Source organism: Festucalex cinctus, chromosome 3 (genome assembly GCF_051991245.1).
Source record: "Festucalex cinctus isolate MCC-2025b chromosome 3, RoL_Fcin_1.0, whole genome shotgun sequence".
NCBI classification, from domain to species: domain Eukaryota; kingdom Metazoa; phylum Chordata; class Actinopteri; order Syngnathiformes; family Syngnathidae; genus Festucalex; species Festucalex cinctus.
The window spans coordinates 16,372,428-16,393,755 of record NC_135413.1 but is presented as its reverse complement, the minus strand read 5'-3'; the positions used below and the strand labels follow the sequence as shown (position 1 = coordinate 16,393,755).

Genomic DNA, 21,328 nt, shown 5'->3' with positions numbered 1-21,328 from the left:
CGACAATCTCCTGCTCCACCATAGGAATTGTCTCACTTTTTAATTTAAAGCGACTATATGGAGGATTTCCCCAAAAAATATCTTAATAGGCTTTTTATTTGACCATTTATGACTCAAACATATTCTAATTAGTAGATTAACATCTTAGCTGTTCACAATAGATACTCCTACAAGCCTCTGGCCAATATTTTTCAGGAAGCAGTCAGGTTCGATTCGTTTGAATTTCCCGCCCTCCGTCTGCGGATGTGACGTCAAGCGCGTTCTCGTTCATTGTTTCCTGGAGTTGCGAAGTCGCCGACTTCGAGTTGGGTCTAGTACAGCATTTTGCTGCAATGGAGTCTCCTGAGAAGAGACCACCATCTGCATCTCGCGTGCCCCAGACACCGGCAGTTACTCCGCGGAAGGGTAAATAAATGAAAACAATGCCAAGTGCCACGAAAAAAAATCCCAACTTGATAGTGACCGACGCCGGGCAAGAATGAGAGTGAACATCGGTTTGGCATTTCAGCTGTGGAGAGAGTTGAGATCGGACTTGGATTAGAAAAGTGAAGCACAACTGGCTTTCTTCCTACTTGAAAGGTAAGAAGCAAATATCTTGACATTTAGAAAAAAAATGTGTTGTGTTCGATTAGCAGTAACTTCAAGATCGATCGCTTCTCTGTTGTAACTTGGGGTGAAAGTGAGTTGGATGGCAACGTTTAGCGGGTTCCATTCCATTCCATTCCACGGCGTTTCAATCTGGCTAAATGTTGCATTATTTTCCTCTGTCACGTTAGCCTATTGTAGCTACATCATGCTAGCGGAATGTGAGCGAGTGCTACTACTGAATGACGATAACATTCACAGCCGTATCACACTAAGCAGTGAATGGGTCTATATGTTTTACTCAATAGTCAATTTCCATAAATGATGGCCCACCTTTCGGCTAATGCACAATGACACTAGCCTCGGAGCGACTAATAATGACTTGAATCAGGTTCACGTCCGTCAAACCGGGGTGGCTACAATATGTAACTGCATATTGACGTCGGAATGAGGTCCAGTTAATTGGCGTAATTTAGACGTCGTTTTGGAGTACAGTACAGAACCGGTCTTTGACCGACCAATGCAATATGATCTGCATGTCCTGTGGACATCAATTGTTTAGTGGCGAGAGTCTCATTCCGTGAATTGATGACTGACAGAAGTGGCCAGCTTTGTATAACTTTAGAAATCATTTTACCTCTGAAAATACCTCTGAAAACTGGGGTCTGCCAAAAAATCGATTCATAAAAGAATCGAGATTCTCATTTATTAATCAAATCGATATTTAATATCCAAAAATCGATTTTATTTAAATTAGCCCACATGCTGTTTTTGTGGAAAAGGCACTTTCAATACGAAATGAATAAATGTTTAAACAAATAAAAAAATACACTTTAATGTCTCTATTTGTCATTTTGTCTTGCAAAGCAGACTGGAGTAGATCATGACAATGTTGTGCATATCTGTAAATTGAAGCAGAAATAATTTGTCAATCAAATAATTTTAAATCGAAAATCATTTGAATCGAGACTCGAAAATCAATTCTGAATCGAATCGTAGACCCAAAAATCGTAATCGAATCGAATTGTGAGTCAGTCAAAGATTCCAAGCTCTACTGAAAACATAGTTAATTGGATAGTAATGAGGTCGTGCGTGCGGTTTGTTTTCGGCCACAGGTGGTAGTACCGATTAAAAATTTAAAAACTTCTCTATAGATGCTTTAAATTGTAAAACACAAAACTAATGTTTATAACGGTTGCGGTGACTCGTCTTCACTTTCAGAACGAGAGTCTCTCGTAAGACAGTGAACGCTGTCCTCTGCTGGTCGGAGTTAAGAAATTGCACACTATTATACGTTCAGCCCACCCCCCCCCCCCCCCACCCCCCACCCCTTTGTCTTATAAAATATGCTTCTACATTTGTTGGAATATTAAGTAATAACATCTCCATATACTGTAAGCCACAGGAATCTGCAATACTGGCCAATAACAGTTGAGTTCAAGTATTTATCACACATCAACATTTCTGGTCATAAGCCTGCAAATGTCAATACGTGCATTACGTTATATCTTTATGATCTGATCATAAACACAATGTGCTGTGCAGAAAAAGTGCTAGAACAAGTAGACAACAGTACAAGCAAGATAAATGGCTTGTGTACAGAGGCATGTTTTGCGCATTGTGCAAGAGTGGGCAGTCGAAGGGGGGGGGGGGGGGGGGCTGCACAGGAGCAGACAGCAGGTGTCCCACTGGGGTATGAGAGCCAGAAGCTTCGCATCTGGATCATTTCCTCAACCCAGAGGGGGCTCCAGACTGCCACTTCCTCATAAAGCAACACAAACCAGACCACTTATGTCAGCTTGTTTGTGGTGTTGATGGTGATAGCAGCTAACCAAGTGTGACAAACTCATCAGACACAGCAGTACAAATAAGTCTTAAGCATTGTCAAATATATGACCTAAATGGGTCACAGTGACCCATATTTCAGATACTCAAAAAGAGAAGGATGTACTTGTAGGTTTCCAACGATATATCAACCATTGTGCTACGTTATTTATTCAATTATTACTACAGATATGAACAGCCATTTTTAATACAGTCTCAGTTTTAGTCATGCTTCTTTTTATCATAGTTTTTCAACCTCACCCCGTTTTTATTTAGTCTATTTTTAGTCAACTATAAATCTAGCATTTTAGTCCATCAAAACATTTTCTTCGTCCAGATTTAGTCAACAAAAACTGTCAACATTTTAGTCTCATTTTAGTCAGGACAATCATTTATTTATTTATTTTGTCAGTAGATTATGCTGGACATTTCGGATCTAATACTATTTCACATAAAATTTTCGCTCATCTTTTTGATGCAAAACAACAACGCACAATTACAGTATATCAACAAGTGGCTACTATGGTGCCATGCTATAAGATAGTAAATTAGCTAGCATTAGCTAGTGGTCATATTAACGTTATTGTTGGAACATTATAGCTGTTATCTTACTTAATGAACTATAATTTCCTTTTTTTTTTTTTTATCTTTCACCGTGAATCCACCTCCTCTGTCGCATGTGTTTGTACATGTTGCACTCACTAGCTGCAGATTTGAAAGGGGGTGTCACATGACATCATATTTTTCGTCTCGTTTTCGTTCCTGAACTAAAATGTCCATAAATTTTAGTCCAGTTTTTATTAAGTGAAGTACATTTTTATCTCATCTCCATTAGTCGACGAAAATGTATACTGATTTAGTCCCAGTTACTGATTATTAATGAGGGTTTCAGTCTAGTCTAATCTAGTTTTAGTCCGGTGGAAAATGTGTGTTGACGAAATTATTTTTGTTTAGTTTTCGTTGACGAAATAGTAGACATGACATGTGCCTACGACGACGCTAAGCTAGTTGGTAATGAGCTGTTCACTCCAAAAATAACCTCCGTTGCAATGTCTCTCTCAAAATGAACTGCACCCTGGACAAAGAGCTCAAAGATATTCTCTGACGAGATACCATGGAGTCCCGGGAGAAAGCCAGACGGAAAGAAATGCAATGGGACATTTTCCATTGTACAAACTTGCTAAAACGCAGTGCATCAGGCGAGCAGGGAGAGCCAAGAATGGTGGAGACGTCAGGAGAAATCATGCTTGGCTCGACATAAAAAGCACTCAAAGAAATTAGATCTCATCTGCTGATCTTTAGAGTGTATTAGTCAGATGTAAACAGGGAGCAGCAACTATGAGAACCTCGACGGGCTCTTGGCTTGAAAGGAATACATCAAACGCCACCAAATCAAACAGTTTGCAAAGAGAAATATTTAGGTGTCTAAATAAAACCTTCAGAGTGGGAGTTTGGTCTTGGGAATCGGACGGGTTTTTAAGGTTAACCGGCCACACTGAGACGCTCTCTCCTCGAGATTCCCCCGTGTCTCCGAGCTGTGGGAAAGGGACTTCATGCAATTACATCACATTGATTTATGTGCGAGACGGCGGAAAGATAGGCGAGCGGATGGAAACTGAGCTGCTTGGAAGCCATCCAGGATCTTGTCCCCGAAGAAACGCAAGTCAATAGAAGTTTACGCCACAAAACATGATGGATCGGTGACAATCGTGTCACGGTTGGTTGTGGTCTGAGAAAGCCCACGAGGCAGCCAAAATGTAACAAAAAAAGATTACCTTTGATTGACAGCAGCCGTAATCGTAATGAAAGTGCTTCATGCGCCAAACACGCCAACACGTTGCGAATAGTAATATTGCATCCTCTCGGGGAGGTGATGACAAGTGTCTTGCTTGAGTGGATTCCTGTCTGGAGTATTAATTGGAGTTAGCCATGAAATTGCGAGCAAAGAACTCGGCCGCGGCAGTTGTAAATAAACAGTACGTTTCACGACTGCAGCAGGGCCGACCGCAGACGGATTATTTACGATGCTCCTATGCTTATTTAAGCATTCACGGGTGTCTCGTGTGCCAAAAAAAAAAAAAGAAGCTAATGTTACTTCCATTTTGTAGGAAACACAAATCCAAATGCAGCAGCCTTGCAAGCTGAAATGTGAGGTAAGAAAACTGCCACAAAAGTACAGTAGCAAATGTTGATTATCCCAACATGAGAATTAGGTTATAATCAGCAAACAAGAGGAGGAGATGGAGAATAACTATTCCAATAAAATGCTCTGTGGAGGCTCTGAAGGAGATGCTATGTCATGGTTTTGATTTTTTAACTTTCACAACTCTCCATCTGTCTGCAATCTGTCAAAGTTCTTGGAGGAACAACAGACCTGAAGTTGATGCCAAAGGCAACAGAACAAATATGTACACACACACAGAGCCAGAGAATCATCTGAAGAGGTTTTCTGAAAGCTTGCGCTATGGACTGCAGGGGGAGGGTGACGTACGTGCTCTAGATGTGGCGAACGTAACGAAAGCTAGCTTGAAAAAAAATTGCTTGGAAGGAGAACATCTGTTCCTTGTTAAAAAAAAAAAAAAAAAAAAAGGGCTGTCCAATTCCAAAGTGCCTGCAGAGATAAGCAAATGTGCTTTTGGTAATGGCTCACAAACATTTGCTCATTGTTACTTTTGTGCTTTGGTTTAGTGACGTGAGAGACCCAAAGGGATCACACAATATACAAGGATGGCATTCGATTTTCTACTTTTTAACTATTATGTATTGCAATTGCAATGCAATTGGCACAGTTACCTGTACCTGGTCATCAAAATGTACTGTGCTAATATTATGTGGTAAATGGTATTATTTAATGCGCTATTAACATTTGAGCTATTGAGCTAAGGATGTCAAGCTTACAATGACAATGGTTTATCCACCGTATACAACAATCACTGAAAAATACCAAAAAATCATGTGCATGATATGCACCCGTGTATAATAAGTCACATAGAAATCACTCTTCATTTTTTATTTCCCCTCAACTCCAACCCATACCTGTGTATTATTCGGTCCCCTGATTTGCTGGCATCCTTTATTATGTTGGCCAACATTTTTTGTTTTGTTTTGTGTTGTTCTTTTTAGTGCCAATGAGATTGACCAATTATTAATTTGTTAATAGTCAATAAATAATAAGTACCGGTAATCAATAATAAAAAAAAAATCACTAGATATTAACAAATTAATTTGTCAATTCATTGATTGAGAATTCATTTTGGGATATCAAAAAGGCTTGTCGTTTATTCGTTAATAAAAGTGAAACTAGCCTGCTAATATTGACTAATTTTCTAAATTTTTTCCGTGTTTTTTTTCCCCCCCTCATCAGGTTTTATATACAGTGCTCAGCATGAATGAGTACACCCCAACAAGAACACCTTTAGTTTCCTTTCAGAGTCAAGATATGCTAGAAAATACTCCCACAAATGTGGGACATTGATTGCAAACAGGATTTGTTAATTAGTACACGCACACACAAAAAGTAGTCTCCTTAACAAATTTATTAAAGAACAGTTTTGCAAAAATTAGTAGACCCAGAGAAAAAGACTAACTTGTTAATCCCAAGCTTAGCAGACATGCTAATCATGGAGGTCATAGAAATATACTTGATGTAGTTGTTATTGTTGTGAGATGCATTCATTTTTTGCATTACTGTAGTTCATTTGATTAAACTAAGGGTTTTGTAATCTACGCCTTCTATTATCAACTTTACTTTCATGTCGTGAGCTAAGCGCATATTCCACACAAAACATTTTGTCAAACGTTTGTGAAATTGTTCTTATGTTCACTGAGAAGATATTGAATAAAATCTTTAAATTTTTCGAAGGGGTTGTACTTATATACGCTGAGCTCTGTAAATCTCACCCCGTAGATTTAGATTTTTGAAACAAAGTGACTTCAATAGCGAGTTTGCCGGCTTCAACGGCACATTTGAGTGAGGCCGACTTGCTAAAAAGTAATCAGTTAGGAGTGGCAACTGTGTCAAGCTGTCAGCATCAAAATGTGCAGTGATTTTTTTTTTCTCTCAAATTGTTCTTCATTGTTATGATATGAGGATGTGACTATACTCACACTGTCTTGATGTTGAACCACGTGAGATAAAAATGGAAATTCCTAATCTTGGTCTATGTTGTTGAAATCAAGCCATCTCACTGTCATCATGAAAGGCGACCTTAGCCCATTTTTGCGTTCATCTCTTGGGGTGCTGCTTGAGCAGTTCAAAGGTGCTGAAAATGAACGAGGATGACTTTGCAGCAGCCTCCTCGTCCTCAACTGGGACAAATGACAAATTATTGGAAGACATCCAGGATCAGCATGAGAGCATCCATCCTTCCGAAAAGATATCACACAGACGGGAGACGTCCAGTTCTTCCGCTATCCAACTTCAGACACACACTCCAATACATCAAGCTGACTTTATGAGCGTCAAAGGGTTAAACATTTCCGGTGCGGCAATTTCTCATTTGCCTAAGCTTCAAAGACAAGAAGGTGCAGTGAGGTAAGGGTTGAAAGAAAAAAACTCATTCCCGTGTTCACGATGATAAACACAAAAAACATTTTGCAGCTACTTCCTTCCAGGAAAATCAAGCCTTTTCACAATTCCTCGTGGAAATGAACCAGTGCCTTTATCAAATGCCGCACATTTCCTCCACAGCGGCGAGTGACACACGCACACACACGATGACCGACTTGCTTGCCCAAAGCACAGGCCTTGTTTTAGTGCAGTGACCCATGAATGTTGTCTTGACTGGCGAGCTTTTAAAGCAGCACTGCGTTGAAACTTTCATAAAGAAATATGAAAAAATCATGAGGCAGCGGGGGGCTTGGGCTTTGCCAGCTAATTGTTCCCCCTTTTGAGGAAGAGTACAACTAAATATCTGCAGGATGTACGTTTGGCCTGCTAGTAACAGGGTGGAATGGAGCACTGTGTGAGACGTAACAGCAGGTTTCCAGAACCATCAAAAAGTGTGTTAAATAATTAACTCATTTGCTCCCAAAAACGTATAAATATGTTATATTTTAAATGTTTTAAGTGTCCCAAAGACGTACTTATGCGTTTTTTTAAATGTTTTTGTTTGTTTTTTTTATGCTAGAGCATACAGAAGGCTTTGATGCAGCCTCTCCACTGCAGTGAACGGGTGAAAAAATGGTAGCAATTACAAAAACGGCCAGCAGGTAGTAGCAGAGTATAAGAGATTCAACCATTGTTGAAAACAAGCTGTTTCCTCACAATTCTAAACAGATTTGTGAATAATGATAAAACTTAGCTATATTCTAATGTTAATTGCTGCAAAACCGAAACAGATAGAAATATACTTTGTTTTCCTGATGAAAGACGAGAGACTAATCAGATTCTTTTACAGCCACTGTTTAAAGTGTCCATCACTGAGCTGCTTTGCTTGTTTATGTCTGTTTATGTTGTTTATGTTTATTAACAGTCTTGTACACAAACTGCTGTATGGATGGACCTTTGATTTATTTTTGAAAATAGAATGCTTTTTGTAGCGGAGCAGCTTTATGATGGTATAACAGTGTTCACCACTAGATGGCAGACATCGCTCAAGAACGTATCCAACCACAAGACTGTACTTCTGCATCCCAGCAGAAGAGAGAGCGGTTCCTGGATAAAAGCCAGAATCAAATTAGTTTAAGAAAATGGTGTCTTTCAGGTCAAATATCAAGTCAATTATATGTTAACCATATTTGAACACAAACCTACATACGTTAGGGATTGACCGATTATCGGCCGAGCTGATTATTTGTGCCGATTTTTGCCATTTTGACAAATATCGCCATCGGTCTTTTTACAAATCTGAAGGCCGATAAAGCTGGTATCTCACTGAGTTTTGAATGCTTGCGAACGTATAGCAAAATTTTGCATTTTCTTCTGGATTTGTAAGATGTTACCAGACAGAATTTGTTGTCGCAAAGACATTCTGAACATATTTGGACTTTTGTTATTTTTTGTTTTTTTACTGCAAAGATCTTTTACAAACCATGACGAAAACCCTAAATTAGCTACATCTGTATGCATTTGTCACTCAATGAGATACAGGAAACTTTTCATTTATAGATTTATTTAAATTTCCACATTTTAAAAAATGATACTGACACTGGGAAATTCCTGCATTTTTTTATTTTTAAAAATTAAAAAAAATACTAATTTAAGAAATTATGTTCACATTTTGAAAAACTAATTACAGTAGAAAGCTTTGGGGAACTATTTACTTGCTTAGTTTTTAATTTACACATGCTGATGACCCTGGAAGCTCCCCGCAATTTTTGTTAGAATTTTTAAACAAAGCTGTCATATCTTTTCATGTTTTAAATTAAAATAAAAAAAAGTATTTTTTTGGTTTAAATTTTGACACTAATATTTTGTCTTTTACTGGAAATAAATATCAGTTATTGGTGTCTTAGACTACTAATAATCGGTATTGGAATTTGTCTTAAAAAATACGTATTGTGTCTACTGTTTATCAATAATCTACGTAGTTTGCTTAGAGACGCTATGAACCACGAAAGATTTCAACCTAATTCGCCACCACAAATCCATCTCAAAAGTAAACAATAAGAACCGTTGCCAGTTCGTTTGAAGTGCATGAGGAGTTACTAAAGTTTTGTCCTCCAGAAATATGGACATATTCAACAGCTAATAGTGTTACAAATGCTCGAGGGTGGCTTAATTGGACAAACAACTGTTACGAATTTATGATGGATAACACACTCGGGAATCATGCAATAACAACGAATCAGGGATGTACTTTTATGGTCTACACTGCACAATGAGTTCCATAAAACCAACATTTACTATAGGAAATATAATAAAATAAAAAAAAATCAGAGGTAGACCAGTGTCTTGAAATGACACCATACAACCTTGACGTAGTTCCAAGACGTCACAAACCAGTTCCTGTGTAAACACACCAACGTGTGTCATTTTGCATCATTAGTTCCTATTTCTCATTTCTTGATCCTTGAAAGAGAAAAGAACAAACTGCTTGCTCCCAGGCTTGTGATCCTTGCAGGAGCGAGCTCATTAGTCGGCCGCTCCACGAAGTTACCACAGATATTATTGGGATCATGCTGTGGATTTCTGCCAAAATCAAACCCTGGTCGTCTCCCTTGATGCAGTTGCTGCTGACAATGAACCCGCATTGTATTTGAGGTGAGTGTCTTCCTGTGGGAGGCACTGGTACATTGCTGGGATCTCACCGGAGCTGCAGGAAGTGACACCGTTGACATGGTGTGTGGGCTTAAAAAAAAAAAAAAAAGTGGCACAAAGAAGCAGGCCTGGCCTGGGATGGTAAAATGTGCTTACTATGCGTGTGCATCTCTCTCTTAATACATATGTTTGTTTGTTGTTTTTCAAAATTGCAGCTTTGCAATGCCGATACCTAAGTTTTTTTGTTTTTTTTTTCTCAACATGAAAAAGCTGTCGTGCCATTGGTTCAGAGCATTCAAGGGCCAATAGGATATCTTAGATCAGCATGCAGTGAACATGTCACATATCAGTGAATGTCGTGCACGAGCAAGACACAAGATGCTGGATCCAAAATTCTATATTAGCGTTGGAATTAATGGTATCGGCATGTTACTTGTGAGTACTCACCGATACCACTGTTTTAATGCAGTATCAGCGCCTCTGTCGATACCAGTATCAGTATCGGAACAACACTACTTTTAGTTAATTGATACAGTAATTTTATAGGAAGTAATTTATTACAGTAACAGTTATGGTTAAAAAGAGTGTTAAAGAATAAACCAGAGATTTGTGGTGAGGTAATTTTCTTCCACTAGGTGGTATTAGTGTTTCATGTTGAACATTGGTGACAGCAACAATACAATTTTCTTTTCAAATTCAGAGCAATTGGTATTTGGAACATGAAGCAACATGTGGACTCCAGACCATTTTGTTCATTGTAAATCACCAGTAACCAGACCCCACAAATACATACAGTATATTTTTAAAATCACATTTATCATTATTCCTAAATTGTATTATAGTGACTCCTTTGCACAATGTTTTATGTAAAATAAAGAATGAACAATAATTGTATTTAAATTTTTAATTCCTCTTGGCATCATATTTAATGCTTCATAATGCAAGACCTTCATTTTGCAATGATAATTGTTGAGTAATTGAATCGTAACACCCTAAACATAATGGAGTTGAATTGTGAGTCCTAGTAAACGGGGGTTGAAAAGAGCCCAGTTGTGTCCATTAAAGTTCCAAAAGGAGGTTCTGTGTGCAAAATTTACTGTTGAATGCATAACAGTTTCAGATAAAAATTAAGGATATTTATATGTACACTCATCTCCCTAACATATATAAGTCACCAAGGTATATCAATATATACATAAATATAAAATATACAAGTACATACATACAATATATACTAGGGTTGTTGATGGATTACAATTTTTATTGCGACACACAGACATGCAGGCAACGTCATGTGCTCGAGGTTTGTATGATTATCACAGACTGCAAAGGCAGCATGTCATTAGCAGACTGGGTTGAAAACCCATATCATGCTCAAAATAAATCTCTTCGAGGTACCCTGTAATTCAGCCAGGCTATAAGCGCAGACATAGCAAACAGGTTTGTGTCACACAGACCAACAACAGACCGCTCTGTGCCTGGCCATATATCACGGCACCATCAGCATCTCTAAACGACACGTGCTGCCATTCACTTCCGACACATAACATGCATTTCATTCATTTGTTTAAAATGACAATTATCTCATACTGTCCTTTGAATATTATCGGCATTACCACAACAGTGTAGAGCAAGTGAATGTGGGTAATATCCATACGTCATGACACTACATTATATAATGGAGACTCATTAGTGATTCTAAAAACAGGACATTTCCAGAGGCTCAAGTCCTCTTCCAGGCAGAGGAAGTGAAATGCAGAGTGTAAATCCCAAGCGACTGAGCGTATTCACACATACACGTAGCTACAGTATTAGGGGTGTAACAAAAAGCAATTTGAATGGGAAAATTGGCTTTGATTTGAAAGATGTTGAGTCATTCCACTTTCACGAATCGAAATACAAAATGAGAATAGCCTTTGATTGGATAGATGCACACCCCTATCAAGATTTTTTCTCTGCTATTACAGTCATTTGCAAAGAAGAAGCAAGAGAGTTCTCAGGAGTGTTTGGAAGCTGCTGAAAATGAGAAAAAGACCAGAAACTGGGAGAGAGTTTCCCATTTCATGAGTGAAATGCCTGAGTCAGGAAAGGAGAAAGGCATCATGGGCCAGTGAGTCACGGGGAGAGGCTGCATAAACACACCCGGGCCTCCTACTATCATCAATAACTAAAAGTCTGACAACCCGAGACAAAGAAGGTGCTGCAACAACTGAAAGGACACAGGAGTATGTTTTCTATAGTCTCAAAACATGGAAACAGAGATTTTCCAACTGCACTCTTCAGATGACGCTTTCTTTATCCCAATTCACAAATAATTTGCCACATGGTTTCAATAAACATAATTGTCATAATAATGGTATGTTTGCTCTCTCACCACCACCATAAAGCAAACTATAAGGAACACGCTGCAAAACACCTGGCAGTCGTGTTTTTTGAAGTAGTAATAGTAGTAAACGTTTATACTTTTTTCTTTTTCTTTTTTTTTTTATAGTAACGGCTGTTTTCTGAACCTGAGCTGTGATTAGTCATTACCTGAGCCTTGAGCGACTGTAATGTCATCTTCAGTAGACTGCTGGTGGTCATTCACTAAATCATTTGTGTCCATATATACTCGTCTTGCTGTATATCGATGTCTTCAAGCTATCTTAGCTTGCTAGCTGCTAACAAACAGACCGCACGTTTACTACACATTCCTCAGCAGAAATTAAGCCCGAGTTAAAGTGTTAATTGTGATAATTGTGTTAAATCGTTAACACTAAAGATAATATGGCACATTAATCAAGTATGCCTCGAATTTACAATCAGAGGCTCATGTTATGACCATCTGTATCTGAAAAACAGAAAAACTACCTGATATAAAATGATCTGAGCATATCCTCGTAGTTTTTGTGGGTGCAAAGCAGTTGTGTCGTAGTTTCGTTCGCAGTCGCGCTAGCCACCGTGCTCGTCACGTGTCGTCTTTCACTCCTCACTGTCTTCCGACTGGTAAAGAATTGCTGCTGGAAGAATGATCTCATCTCTCTTTGAGCCATTGAAGCATCCGTCAGCCGCGCACAAGTTCACCAGCATTGGTCGCTGATTTATCAACTGTTTGGCCGATTTTCTAGCTCACACCGATTGTTTTTTAATTCAGCCCGCATTGACGGCCTGACCTCCACCGCAAGGGGCGCACTTCAACATGACGTCACACTGGAAGGGTCTCTTGGGGGCATTTGAGTGCTGCTAGTTAGCACCGCTATCCGCTAAACGCCGGAACCGACACTAAACGCTGGCAACAGGTGTCGTACAATACAAATGATAGCAGAATTAAGACTTTTGTGTAGCATCCTTAATTAGCGATTGAACGTACATTTAGGACGAAGTTGTGTTTTTGATGTTGGTAGCAAATGTTTGTGATGGTAATATATATGCCCCAAATACTGAAAGACGAGTCAAGTCAGCCATTACACCATGACATGCTCAAAATAAATGTTTCAAGGCAGTGATCTCTATATATTATTTCCGAAAGCAAGGTTTATTCTTAGATCATTTGCTCCCAAAAATGTATAAATACGTTCTATTTTAAATATTACCAGGGTCCCAAAGATGTATTTATACGTTTTTGTTTTTGTTTTTTTTATGCCAGAGGATACAAAAGGCTTTGATGCAGCCTCTGAACTACAGAGAATGATTGAAGCAATGGTAGTTATTACAAGAAAAGGCTAGCAGGTGGCAGCAGAGTATAAGAGATCAACCAGGGCCATGTTGCAAACAAGCTGTTTTCTTCACAGTTTTTAACGTATTTGTGAATAATGATGAAACTTTTATATTCTAATGCTCCTTGTTTCAAAACGTTAACAGATAGGAATATACTTTTCCTGATGAAAGAAGAGACTAACCTTTTTTTTCTCGGTTCCATATTTTTTATAGCAATAAAACACAATATTCTGCAGGCCTTGCAAAATCTGTCAAAATCCAGTAAAACAGCCGGGAGCGAAGGTGGTTGGTTGCTTCAGTGAAAATGGCTGGGAGTGAATGAGTTAAGTTCGTCTTCTTCTTCTCCAGCTTGACCAAAATGATCGTACTCCCTCTGATGTATGTCGATGGTTAATCTGACGTTCGTACTGTACCAGTGCCAAATGCAGAGGGCACACTAAACCTCCATCTGAGCTCTGGCCACATCAGAAGGAGGCACACCTTGCAGTATCTCAACTCTCTTTCGTGGTGACCAGGGTAACATCCCTAACAGCCTTTAGCACTTCTTTTTATTAAACTGGCCACTCAAAAAACTGCATTTGGTGGAAATATGGCCGTGTGGGATTGCAAGATAGAGGCTGTTTCCACATCCTTAGGCGAGGTGGAATGTGTCCTCCACTAAAACCTCGCTGTAGAAGCTGCTATCTACGAGAGCCAGCTTTCTAAAACCCACCTTTTACCTCATTACCTGCTAAGCTTGGCCATTATTGAGGGAAATAGGACGCAGGCTAGATAAGTCCAAAGAATTTGTAGGTCGAGCCCAAACAGACGACCTGTTTCCTTGTGATAAAGAGGAAGCGGCAGCACAGAGGCTGCTCAGCTTCCTGCTCTGCGTCAACTCAGTGTCTGCCAGCTGACCTCTACTGAGGTCACAACGTTTCCTGGTTCAGATACTTACACGCAAGGGGAGAATCATGTAGTAGTGTGTCAATATCCTTGCATTATGTTGCTCTTAAAAAATAACCAAACTGCACCACTCCCTCCTACTGCTCGCTGAATCAGTGGGTGCTGGTGTCTGTGGACCTCACTCTGTTTCATCTATCCCTCCTCCTTCCTCTCTTTAGTTTTTCCTCTGGTCTCTTGAGATCTCCTTAATTTGTTGGAATATAGAGGTTTCTGTGGTTGGCGTAAGACTCTGGTTTTGTAACCATGTGGGTGGCAGGTGGTGTTTAGATGTTAGATGTTGAATCGGTAAGACTGACGAATGAACAATTATGAGTTCTCTCTTAGAAAAAATATAAATACAAAATAAACTGGTTCAATTGAGCCAATCACTTGCCAGTTTACTAGGCACGCCTATAGGGAACAGTCGCGAAGCATGCTAATCGCTAATGTGAAATGCAGTCAGGAAAAACCCAAATACATGCTTAGATGTACAGTAGACTTTTCACAGAAGTCTGGTTAGAACTAGTGTTGTTACGATACCGATACTGGTATCGGCAGAGGTGCCGATACCGCATTAAAACAGTGATATCAGTATCGGTGAGCACTCACAAGTAACATGCCGGTACCATTAATTCCAACGCTAATATAAGATTTTGGATGCAGCATCTTGTGTCTTGCTTGTGCACGACATTACTGACAACACCCTGAGATTTAGTCTGTTCAAAATTAATTGAAGTGCAAAATAATGATGCTACCAAGCTGAAAAATTAAATTATCCTAATGTACTGTAAGTACAATATTTTCACATCAGCCTGTATTAATAAGTATTGATATTTTTTAACCAATTTTAACAGAATTAAAAAAAAAAACACACATTACATGGATTAAAGAGCAAATACAAACATCAGTCCATCCATCCATTTTCTTAACCGCTTGCAGGCACGGGGAGAACATGCAAACTCCACCCAGGAAGGCCGGAGCCTGGACTCGATCTTGCGTCCTCAGTACTGGGAGGCGGACGTGCTAACCAGTCAGCCACAGTGCCGGCCGCCCCAAATACAAACATCCAGGCGAAAATACAAAAAAATAGCTACATTCAAGGACAACAAAAAGGCTGCAATGCATTCAAGAAAAAAAAAAGGCTGCACTGCATTCAAGAGGAAACATACACAAAAATGGCATCTTAAAGTATTGGCCCGATACGATACCCGGTATCAGTACTCAACCATCAAGCCTAAGCTGGCAGCAGTCTGTCAAGAAAGTGCTGATGGCCATTAAATATTGAACATACATCTTCATGTCTTTCACGCCAGCAATGGAAATTTCACCTTTCTGAGAGTAAATGAATTCTGCCAGCTGAAAAGCAAATTTCATTTACTCATGTCTGCGGACAACAAAGATGCTGAAGCCATTACTGGCTGTGGCCTGTGCCTCGCACGCATTAAAAGAAGGGTCCTCTAGCAATCAAGAAAAGCAATTTTCTCATTGAGCCAATAGATACTCCATTTAGGTCTGTGAGCGACTGGCCGAAGCAACCGAGTGCAAGCGCAGCGTGACGGCCTGGCTGCCATACTGCTCGAAACCTGCGCTCCGAGCCAGGGCGCAGACACGGAATGGGGACAAACTGGAGGACGGAATAATAGATGACTTCATCCAGGAGGACAGGCTGATGGATGTGAAGTCAGTGCCGGCGATCAGATGACTTGCCAAGTCTGCAAGCTCGTTAAGAAAGCAAATCACATCAGGCATAATTTTAACAAAGGATGAGGATGAGGAAAGTGCTAGCAAAGCCTGTATCATAACCATTCAAGCATGTGGAGCTGCAGATTGATTAATTTCAGGCCTTTTAGTGAAGATGATACGCTGAAGCGACACCCTCAGCAGGCTGAAAACCGCATTAACACTATCGAGTCGAGCAGCGAAGGCGCATTTTCCTCGCCGTGCGTTTGTTTTCACTGCGAGTGACTTTCCACACTTGTGCTGGGGAATGTGTGAGGGGAGAGCAACACGATATCAAAGGGACTATTAAAAAGACTCACACCAGGTGTTCTGCATCTGTCTGGAGGCGTAACAAATATCCTTTGAAAGGAACAACAACAACAACAACAACAACAACAACAAGTACTGTAAATTCCTGTGAATAGAACAAATTTTTCTATATAAAATAATCCAAAATCATTCCACTGTACTATACATGGATTCATAAAATTAATTAAAAAAACAAACAAAGAAACAAACACATTTTAAAGACTTACTGGTACCTATAGATAGATATAGAAAAATGTTGGACATATAACCACACATGATATTTAAAGGCAAAGCCAAAAATGTTTTGACAATAATTTGTTCTATGTAGCCCCACTATTCTAAATACGTTATTCTGGTTGACATTGTGTTAGTGGAATATGAGTTAATAAGCAGCAAAATCCAGCCTTTTTTTTTATCCATCTTAGGGGTCTGCCATTTTGCCACTTGCTGTTGACTGAAGATGACATCAATGTTGCTCAGGTCTCAGGTAACAACCAATCACAGAGCAGCTTCAGAGAACAAGTGAGCCATGATTGGCCGTTGCCTGAGCAACTGTGATGTCATCTTCAGTCAACAGCAAGTGGGAACATGGCCGCCCCATGAGATGGATAAAAATGGCTGGATAACCTATATTCCACAAATGTAATATTAATCAGAATGTCATGTTTAAACTAGCGAGGTCACATATAACATATTATTGTCAAACAAATGTTTAAAGTTGACCACCCCCACCCCGCCCCCGCACCCCTAAAAAAAACAACAACAACAACAACAACAACAACACAAGGCTCAACTACACAGGAGAAAATAGTGGACTTTTTTGACTCATGCAATTTGCCACTGACTTCTGAAGGTATGTGCTTTCATTGTATTTGCTAAGTAAGGGAATAAGCGGTCAAGAAAATGGATGAATGGATGTCCTTTAAGCAGTTATGTTATAATTCGCAGAGTAAATACTATCTGGCCTGTTTTTATTTCCATTTTATTCCATTACAGTTGGCATATTTGCACTTTGTTTGCACTTCTGGAAAAAAATGGTGGCTTAAATATTGTTGCTACAATAAAAGTGCTATGATTCTGAAGTGTCAATCACAAATATATTGTTCAGTAATTATTACCAATATCGTCAAAAATATCGTCACTGCAAATTTCTTTGAAATATCGTGATATGATTTTTCGGCCATATCACCCACCTCTAGTTACTGCTAAAGTCAACAGAGGATCCCATTGACATGCTAAGCATCGGTTTTCTTTTCATTGTGGGTACTCCATGCATGAAGCCAACACGAGTTATTTGTTTGTTTGTTTGTTTGTTTTTTAACTTTTTGTCCTTCAAATTGTATTTCAAGTTGTGTTTTCAATTGGCATGAGGCTACAATCGTTTTTAGTAGAGTTTTAGTAGTTGAATTAATACTGATTTGAAATCCATGAAAAATGTCAATCTCAATCAAAATAACTGTGATTATTTTTTTTCCATAATCATGCTGTGCTCTGTGTACAGTAACAAAGCCATAATATTGTCGCTGCGATTCTTTCATATGAATGACAATGCAGCGTTCCAAACATCATCCTTTGTATTTGGACAGCACAACTCATGTGAATGAAGCTGATGAGGAAAAAAAAAAAAAGCTTCAGGCAGAGCTTATTCATCTGCGTTGGCAGCTGCTTCAGGAGCATCAATACGGCTGCTTCTTTCGCATTTTTCTTCTGACAACGCAAATGTTCTAGTGAACAAACACGCCTCTGTATGCAGTCTATGAGTTTCTGACGCCACGGTTGTCTCCTTGTCGCTGAGGACGCCACAGAGACAGAAAGTGGCAGCACTAAAGCAGATTTGTTGTGACAGGGAAGTTGGTCCAATCTGTTGGGCCATGTTATACGTGTGCAAGTGACAAAAACACAAACTCACACACACCTGGTGGTTCCCATGTTGCTAATCTCCGCTGGTGAAATGCGATCTTATTTCCAGCTGTTAGTGCAACTTACATACAAACATTTTTACTGCAATTCTCTAACATTCTTTCAAATATTACACTTCATTAATCATTCCTAACAGCTACACTATTGTCTCTCTAATAATGTGATTTAAAAATGGAGCAAATTCAAAGACAGATCTTTGTGCAGGCCAAGCTAAAGCATCCAGAAATGTAAACACGTGTCCCAGCAACATAAACCATAACAGGTACAACTGACATGATTTGCAGCGTTAAAGTTCCCACGATGTGTTTATCACTCCCTCTGACCACACTTTGCTGCGGCTATTTAAATAAACATTTAGCTCCAACTCCAAAAACAAACGCTTTGGTGTCAGAAGTACATAAAAGGACAAAACTGGCTTTGGCAAGAGCAGCATGTTATCATTTCATCATTGAGAACGCAGAACAGAATAGAATCACTCGCTGTTTTCCATCACGTAGTGTCATAGACAAAAGTATCCATAATGAGTTTACCTTACCCACAACTGTGGAGATCAGAAGGATGTCGTGATTTTTGGGGTGTGTGTATCGTATAATGCCTGCTTCGCTGATGGATGCAAAGTGACACTTGTGCCAATGCCCTCAAGCTAAACTAGAGCATCACAATCATGCACGTGATGACCCCGAAGATGTCAGCAGACATCTTCGGGTCAGGCTGGAGCCCGTGGGAAGGATGCCAGCTTGGGGCGGCGTACGGATGGATCCACGCACAGAAGCAATTCCACATCACACAATAACAATAGCCAACACATATATTCTACCTTTACAAAGATAATGCAATGCTGCTTAATTTCGAGTAGTTTATTATGTATTGTGGTTGGAGTTTATAGTGGTGTAGAATTAAATTAGAGTTAATATTTTTTACACTATGCCCAATTGGACTCTCAAAATATTCTAAAAACTGTAAACAACCATGGTAAGAAACGTGATTTAAGGCTGCAACTAATGATTACTTTAATAATCAATAAATCTGGAGATTATTTTATCGATTAATGAATTAATCGGATTTTAAACGTCCCTTATTCAAAAACCGGACACTATTTCAAAATAAATTATGTATGATTGTCACTTGGTGCGTAAAATGTCTGAAAATAGTCAAAAATGTAAATACATATAAAAGAAGCTGTTTTATTTTGATTCCACACAAAGACAATCAGTCCCCTTTAATGGAGGAATGATACAAAAAAAAAAAAAAAAAAAAGAATATAACTGTTGAGATGCTGAAATTCCGATAATTTGGAAAGATATCCAAAATAATTAACAATTAATTTGAGAATCGATCATGTTATTAATTGCACCTATAAAATGTATTGTTTATATAGTACAACTGAGTGCAAGGTCGGTGCATACAGCACATTTATCCACACAGAAATAGGTCAACAGTTCTTTCTTTCAACACGTCGGACTAAACAAAACAAAACAAAAAAACAAATGGCCCTTTTATGTAACCTTAATCATTTCCCCAAAAGAAACAATAAAGTTCGTGGGACTGATGAGGTGGTTTCAGGTTTGTGATTAAAAAACAAACAAACGTTGTGAGTGAATTCGCCCACACACAAAGGAAGAATTTGACATTTCCATACACAAGAGAGTTGAGAGAGTCACTTTACGATTCAAAAACACATTTCCTACCTTACAGCCGAAACATTGAGCAGCGGGTCTCTTTCGGGTAAATATCACACAACAACCTCCTGTTTGCACGTCACTGGATGAGATGACTAAATAATGCCAAACACGCAAGTTGAAATGTTCAGCGGACTTGTTCAGCTTATTCACGCTGCGAGATCCGTTGCAGACACAGCAAAAGCAGCAGCCGCGGCGCGGAGAAGCAAAGTGTTGGTATGCAAAGTGTTGCTTGCGAAGTCACGGCGAGCTGAGAGGCTGTGAGGATCATCCAGCCAGCCCGAGCCAGTCCCGACACAGTCTCCGCCCCTCGGGCCACCTTCCTCGGCTCAGGGGGAGTGGAAGACCGACACCCACCTGACACTTCTTTCGGTACCCTTGAGCGCTCGAATCGCATCCAGTAGCGACTACAAGACTTTCAGAAGTTCTGCCCATGAGCAGTATGTGTGCTAGTGGTCACAACGTCTGCCTCACAGTTGAGAAGTTCTGGGTTTGAATCTCAGCTCATGTGTGGAGTTTGCATGTTCTGTCTTTGCACGGGAGTTCGCCACATTCCCAAAACTTGCACCTGAGGTTAATTGAAGACCTACTTTTTTTTTCTCTCTCACAACCATCCACACTTAAACAATTCGGAGCGCCCAATTAACCTGCAATGCACGTCTTTGGATTGTGGGAGGAGACTGCAGGAGTACCCACGCGTGCACGGGGAGAACATGCAAACTCCACCCAGGAAGGTCGAAGCTTGGACTCGGTCTTGCGTCCTCAGCACTGGGAGGCGGACGTGGTAACCGCTCAACCAACGTGCTGCCCCCTGACAGTACAGATCAAGACAATAATGTTCGGACAATTACTATAAACTCCTTATTGTCACACTTTCTTCAACTGCAATAGCCATCATTCCCTTATCAGACCCAAATGTGTTTTCGAAGAAATAAGAGCTTTATATCCTTCATACTTCAAATTCTGTTCCAAGTCAGCTTTGTTGTTAAAGGTAGACTATGTAAATAAAAGTAGACTGCAGTATCCAAATGTATATGTGTATCCAAAAATTTTATGTTTTTCCATAGTACATTATTGTAACTTTTAATGACATGTTTTGATATAAAAATAATGACAGTCCCAAATGAATATTACATTAAATTGGTGATTTGTATTCTGAACATTGTTTGAGGTACTGAACCGTTCTGTATTGAAAAATATGATTTTTATTTTTATTTATTTTTTAATTCAAGAGAGGTATAGGCTTTACTGGTGAACATTCATCCTTGACCCAATGGCACCGTTTCCCACAAAACTCCAGATAACATGAAACAAAACCAAATCAAATCAAAACAATGAGAAGTAAATCCACAATGTTGACAAGTTCTCACTTAGAACCTCTACTACGTGTGACGACTGTTGTTAACATTCCATTACACTGTTCTCCCTCTGTGAGACGGAATGGTGGGATCTTGGAATGTTTCGCAACATC

The 21,328-nt window shown here is 39.4% G+C and overlaps 1 protein-coding gene across 1 annotated transcript in view; it reads right to left on the bottom strand.

Annotated features, from left to right (window-relative positions):
* The window catches only part of LOC144015793 (tetraspanin-18B-like), a 47,179-nt gene extending 27,011 nt beyond the window's left edge, over nucleotides 1–20,168 (bottom strand). The window contains exon 1 of the mRNA XM_077516129.1: nucleotides 19,867–20,168. The gene's annotated coding sequence lies outside the window, so the exon portion shown is untranslated. The remainder of the gene's footprint in view (nucleotides 1–19,866) is intronic.
* Between the last annotated feature and the right edge of the window lie 1,160 nt (nucleotides 20,169–21,328).